Source organism: Catharus ustulatus, unplaced genomic scaffold, assembly GCF_009819885.2.
Source record: "Catharus ustulatus isolate bCatUst1 unplaced genomic scaffold, bCatUst1.pri.v2 scaffold_108_arrow_ctg1, whole genome shotgun sequence".
Lineage (NCBI taxonomy): Eukaryota > Metazoa > Chordata > Aves > Passeriformes > Turdidae > Catharus > Catharus ustulatus.
Window position 1 is genome coordinate 68,584 of NW_024879455.1, and position 7,239 is coordinate 75,822.

The window sequence follows — 7,239 nt, forward strand, 5'->3', positions numbered from 1 at the left end:
CTCCTCAGAAGTTTTGACATTAGTCAAGTTCAAATACACATTAATGAAAAAGAAAGAATAAACAGAACTTCAAACTTTAAAACACGAAATTATGTTAAAAATCTAAGTACAAAATGAATGCAACCTATGCTGGTTTTGTATTAATATATATTTTTGGTAAGGAAGAAAAGGAACCAGTTATGGAAATAATTCCCTGTAAGCAGCTTCCTTTAGACTTGACAAAAAACCAATCAGTGGCTGATTATTAATATTGACTCATTGTTACACCAATGAAAAGTTAGATGCGCCTTTGTGAACACACATGGAAAGACACAAAACCCTGGAATCCCTCTTTTGCTTCCAAAGCCACTGTGGCAGCTCCACCTTCAGCCTCAGTGACTGTGAGTCCTTCTGCTGCTCCTACAGATCTGTCAAACATACCTGATCGATTTTTGTAGCTCAGTGATATCAACTTGATAGTGTTTAATGAGGCTATTAAATGTTGTCTAATGATTTTTCAGTAATATTTTCTCCAAAGTGTCTAGATCAATGATCAAAATACACTCTTAGAATTTTCTTGGCAACTGACATTTTGTAGTTTGCCTGTAAGACCTGATGGTTTTCTTTTAAAAGTACCTGTCTGTGCTCTGTACTACAACATAGGATGGAACTGCAGGAAAACTCCAAACCCTTTAGCTTCAGGAATTAAATTACTAACTTGAAGCTGGGAATTTTTTAAATTCATGTCTCTAAGATAAAGTGAACAGGAAAATTATACACATGGCAAAAGAGAGAGCAATGCAGCCATGCCTTTTGTTAGCATCGACTCTCAATGTAGAATTGATATCCATCATTTTAATCAGTTCTACAATAGCAATATCTGGAATATGAAATTTGTTATTTTGCTGGTTTTGTAAATATTTTGGCAAATGTCTTCATGCCTGTTTCTATCCCCAGTCCATGGAGCAAGTGCTACCTTGCAGGACCTTGTACAGTTCAGTGCTTTCTGCTGCTCCTGCTTTCTCTTCCTTCCTCTCCTCATTGTCTTGCCACTTTGGTGTTCCACTTTGCTTATTCTTTTCCACTAGTAATTTGTACCTTCACCCAACCCAAATCAATGTTGACAATAGGAAAAATAATGGAATAAGGAAATAAAAGCTTTTTCTATGACCCTGAGAAGATGTTCCCCAGGACAGCTGGATTCCTAACCTTTTTGTGTGCTTGTGCCTGCAGTGGCTTTTGGCTTGTCTGCTTGGCTGTGAGCTCTTCAGAACTCACACCAGCTCTTACTCTGTGCTGCACAGTGAGTTTTGTGTAACAGAGCCCTCGTGGTGTCCCTGGGCATAACTGTAATGGATATAATAAACAAAATAACTTACCCACTTTCTTCCACTTGGCTGAGCATTGTTTTTCACTGTCACTTCTCCATTCGTAATACATGACGATAGGACTGAGCGAAGTGTGTTTTTTACTACTTTAAATCCTTCTCTGTGAAAAAAGAGCCAGATGGGATATTCCAAATGTACACAATAAACTGTGTTCAGAGGAGGCTTCACTGGGACTCTTTCAAGCAGTATAACCCTCAATTTAGGGCTCTCCTTCTCTTCTTATTGGAAGGGTAATTCTTTTTACCATGACTCCTGATCTTAAACTTCTTACCTTTAATATGGCATCATTACAGCTCTCGTGGATAAACATTTATCCTTTCACTTCCTTAGTATGGGGAACACTGGAATGTGACCCTACTGTGGTATAAAACCAAGAATTGTCTCACAGAGGGATTCATCCTACAGTAGTGGGTCTAGTACAGCCTAGGGTCTGACTACATGCCATAAGAAAGTAGCAGCCTTTGAAATTTATTGTCAGGGGGCCTGGAAAATGTCTCAGAGGAGCTTTTCCTTTTTGATTTGTATCTCTTCCCTCCCTGTCAGCTGTGTTGGCCGCAGTTATTTACACATCTTCAGAGAGAAACAGATGTCAGCAATAACAGCAATAATAGAGCTGATTCAGTTTCTAGGTGTTAGCCAAGATCTGCAAACATCTCTTGATGATACTCTGCATTTGCCATGATAAATGTGACAACATTTAACCTGGAAAGCCTTCAAGACAATGCAGCTATTTCCAGAGGGATTTAATGTAACTGGACCATAATCATCTTCAAAATCATCTTCTTTTGCCTTTGGCAAAGGTCCATCATCACCTTTTGAACAGTAAGTGGTATTGCCTAAGGACAGCCGCATCCAGGAATCCTCCCTTGGAAATGTTGTCAGTGTGACTTCCAAGATATTTCCGCTCTTTTTTAGAATTTTTACAAGGAGTGGAATTTCAGGGAGAGGGATTGATTATACATACTCTGAATAATTAATTCTCATACAGAGTACTTAGCAGTGCTGTATTGCATGGGTTAAACACCACAGGAGGTGGTGATCAGCACATGGAAATACATTACTGGAAAGAAATTCAGCTTTAATACTGTGTTTATTCTCTCTTGGGGCTCAAGTGCTCTGTGAAATGAGGTCTCTGAGCCAGCCCCAGCAGCACTCAAGGCATTTACTGCTTGGGTTTTGCAGTGAGTTAGGGTAAGTGTGAGGCAGAGATGGGATGCAGAGCCAAGCTGGGCACCAGTTGCCAGCTGCCAGGAAAGGAGCTGAAGGCAAAGCCCAGGACAAGCAGGAAAAGTCCAACTTTTTCCCGTTGTTTTGGATATAAGGAGTGCTGCTGCTGGTCCCTGCAAGGCAGTAATCACATGCACTCCCAACACAGAGCAAGGTAATCAACTGGCAAAGTGAAATAATCTGAAAAACCATTAGCTTTCTAATGACTCTTGGAAACCTCATTAAAATTGGTCACTTACTGATTGTTCACATTGCTGGAAATTTGAGCAAAACATTGTGGGCTTTCTCCATGACTGAAAAGTTAAGACAATTTTCTCTATTCTACAAACAAAATTAAAAATAAAGAATAATGGATTTCTCAAGAAGCTTTAAGAGATCCATTTGCAACCACGCCCTTTATTATTATAAATCCCAGTACCAATATTAACTTTTCTCTCTCAGTTCCTCCATTCCAAAACATTTCCTCTTCAAACCCAATCATGTTTAAGTGTGAGTTTTATTATCCATGCTTCTCTTGACCAAGGAACTTGACAGCTCCCTGAGTTTTCAGTTCATGCTCCCTGATCAGACTGTCTCTGGCTAATTACTTTTTTCTGCCTAATCATCACTAGCCAGTTTTGCTGCCTGATATAAACTCCCTTCATGGATGGCAAATAATATGGGAAAGTGAGTAAGAGAAGGCTCATTCTCTTCAACAGGGCTCCATCAAGGAGAGAGAAAACCACTGCAATACAGAGTTTACAAGTTTTATGTTTTCCTCAGAACTTAGGCAATCTCTTCTCTAGTTTAGAGCTAACTCCTCAGTGACTGAGTTAGGATAAACTTTTTTTGCAGACAGTTTGGTCTCTCTGTGCTCACTACTGCACCTCTGTAAGTGCTCAAAACCTCTTTTCCCAGACTGGAGGTGGAAGGTCCATGATATTACAAACTAGAGCAGTTCTAGCCCCACATGGGAGCAGAATGGTCCCAGAGGGAGTGATGGGGACCATCAGAAAAATCTCCTTTGAAATTTGGTAGATAGATAAACAAATTGACATATGTATTCCTAGGTAGCTGAAAAGACCTCTCTATTTAATGCTTCAGTGCATTAACTGTCAATGCACCAATAATCAACTTAACTGGTGCATTTGTAATGTTTTAAAAATAATAGAGAAATGCTTCTCGATTTTCACTATCATGTTTTTTATTTCCTTGATAATGGAGTGGAAAATTTTTGTGAGCCTGGAAAACTCACTGTAATTTGCTAGAAATACAGAGAATTACTTCTGTCCCTATATAGTGTGCAACGCTGACGGATGGAGCAATGGCATCCAGTTTACTTCCCCAGCTGTTAGATGAAATTTCACTTGCTCTGGCTTCTCTGTGTTGTCTGGCCCCAAGCAGTTCTCTGGTTTGTTTTTGATAGTGTCCATCAAACTGAATCCATAGTCCCAGGCAGCAAATGAAGCTTGATTTGTGCCAAATTCATTGCACATTTACAGGTAGTGAGTGGCTGTCAATGCATGTTAATAACAGGGAATTGGTTGTTAGGGAGTAGGAATTTAATAATGCCTGGAAACTATCTGCTAGCAATAATGCTGGAAATAAATAACTACCTGAACTGCCTCTCCAGACAAGAACTGTCTGGCATGGTTTGCTAGAACTTTGCTATCGGGACTATAGAAAGTGAAGTATTCTATGTTTTGAGATATATGCAGCCTGTCTGTGCATGTTATACCTACTAGGGCCAGTGAACTACAATTCCTTCAATGGCTGTAATACTGAAAATGGGTGCATAGCTATCTGCCCTCATGGATAAATGCCACAGGATGTGTGGCACAAAGCCCACCAATGTGTGTCTTCCATAGCCTGGCTCATGCACCATTCCCATGACACACTCAGAGTAAACTCTGCTTTTTCTATTCACTCCAAGTAATGCCTGAGTTTGCTGAATTGTTCTTTGACAAACTGTGCTACTACAGCCTGTGCTGAGTGGTATTTCTTGGCCCACATGTTCATTCCAGAAGGCTTATCTGAGGAGCAAAGCAGTGTAGTAAGTTTTGTTAATGCAACCTGAATCTTTAGACAGTCTGGAGGCTTTATATTAAAGCAGTCTTTTTTTGCCACAGTAATGAAATGTAGTCACTGACTATTTTATCTCTACGTGTAGTGTCAAATTTAATAAAAATGCAATGATTTCAGACAGGCAACTTCCCCAGAAATCTGATTCCATATTCAGATAATCATATCCTGTCTTGTTTCATTGTCAAGTGACAACTGAAATCCTTGGTCTCACTCCTAAACCACAAAAAGATACAGACTGAATTTGGGATTCCAGATAGCCAGGGAAGCACAGGTATTGCCCCTGTTTTGATGGACTTGCTGCTACTGTGCCCTCTTCAAAACAGCTCCAAATATCTTTTGAGGATGTTTCTTGATAAGAGTGACTGGGGAAACATGCACCAGGCAGGGAGTTAGAGGATATCTGGAATAAGCATTCTTCTAGCATTTTGTTTTGCTGTTCAAGGCACTCTGAGTATTACATGAAAAAGAAATACAGGCTTTCAGTGATAGATTTGCAAGTGAATAATGTTTTCTTATTCAGCTTGAGCTATCTTTGTCACTAAAAAACCACTGTATGTAAGCATACCAAAGTGACTGGATATTTATTGATATTTTATGGTGTAGCTTCAGTTACCAGGCTGAGAAAAAACTTGCAGAAATTGTTGTGGTATAAAGGTGATCCTTGAATCAGCTCCTTAAGCAAGTCCAGAGCCTTGATCAATGGAGGATTTTCCTTAAGCTGATAAGTTTAATGAAAGTACAGACTAAGCTTCCTATGCCAAAACCCAGCCTTTTTAGTGCAAAAGAGAAATCCTACAATAATTTCTACTACTGGAGTTTGAGTGAGGACTTTTCTTTCAAATGCATTAGTTTAGTAGCCCACAACCACTTTCCAAAGTACTTTATCTGACTTATTTTTTCTTCAAAGAAAGGTCTTGTTCTAGTTTGTTGTTGTTGTTGGGTTTTTTCTTTTGTTGTTACCTTTTTTTTTTTGCTACATTTTGTGAAATTCTGTTTGTCCAGTTTTCATTGATCCAAAGTATAAAAAATCCTCTTTTTATTTCTTTTAAAAAGTTTTTTTTCCCTTCTTTTAAAAAATCTTCAGGAGCTATGTATGCACCCAGATAACTCAGAAATAGATTCTCTTAGAACGTCTGTCTTGCCATGAGCTTGCTCCTCAGTAGAGGAAAAGGGGCTTTGACTCAGTTGAAAAAAATGTCTCTCAGATGTTGCCAAGTTAGTGTTTGAGCAGCTCATACTGGGCATGGGCAATAGATGATTTGCCACAAAATTAGCAGCAGGCTCCTGCAGAGTCCCTGGTGTGGAGGGAGTACTCCAGTGAGAGATGAAGAGTTCTTGGGCCTTCTCCCTGAAGTACAGGTAATCAACTCTAAACCATAACTGAAACCTTTGGTCAAAATACATCCGAGTAATACCAGAATACTGGAGTTCATTTTTCCTTTGGATGTGTATTGTGAATCTCAGATTCTTAGCTTTTCCCTTAGTACTTCTTGTAACCCACTTCTGAAGGCAGGGCAATTTTCTTCTTCTGCAACTGCTTGTTTTTATGTTGTGTGACTGTCCCTGCCTCATTCTAAACTGCTGATACAAAAAGACAATAACAAAATCATCTTACTGCAGAGTTTGTGATAGATAGCATGTTTGAAATACATAGGAATTGGAGAAAGGAAAAAATAGCAAAGCATTGTTAGCTGAATTCTGAATTTCAAAGCCAGTTTAATTTAGTTCAGGATCCTAGTTGAAGGCTTTGGCTTTATTTTGCATCTTTGGAGTTGATATTTTGTCTCACTCTTACGTGCATCATAATGCCATTTTACCTTTTAAAGACATTTTAGAGGTATTCAGACATTTTTAGGTAGTAGAATATAGTACAGCCAGGAACAATACCAGTGTGCATTCACTTTCAGAGTTCCATTTTCCCTGGGATTTTAAGGCAATGTAAGATCTAAAAGTTGTTTGTTTATCTGCTGTGCAGACTATGGCCTTGACTTTCAAAAGCAGTTTTGAAAGCTTCTTTTCAGCAGCAGTTTTGAGGGCTGAGAGATGTCAGTCACACACACAAAGGCTGTAGCTTGTCCTGATTGCTTCTGAGCACACCAGCCTTGCCTCTCTGAGTCTGCAACTTGGCCTTCATACATGAGCTTTTCATCAAAAAGGCACATTTATCTGGAAACTAATCACAGGCTTTATTTTAATATGTGCATGGTGGGGAGCTGAGAAGAGGAGCTGTACCTTGTTGATACTGCCAGAGGTTCAGAACAGGGACTGTGTGAGGCTCTTTCAGCTCCATCTCTGCAGAAAGAGACCTTGGGGAGGGGGAGCTGCAAGAGCAACCAGAGAGGCCCCTCACACACCTGAGCTTGGCACTGTGTCTGCTCTGAGCTCTTGGTCCAGCCCTGGCACTTCATTTTCCTGAATTCTGATGTCTTTACTTTCCACTCAACACCTGGAAGCCGCTCAGCAACACTTCAGAGTGATACTTCCCGATGGAACATGTTATTAATTTAGTGCCCAGTGCCAAGGTTAGTTGTCATTCCTCCAACATCAATGTGAGAGAACCATGAATCTTGTCATTGTATTT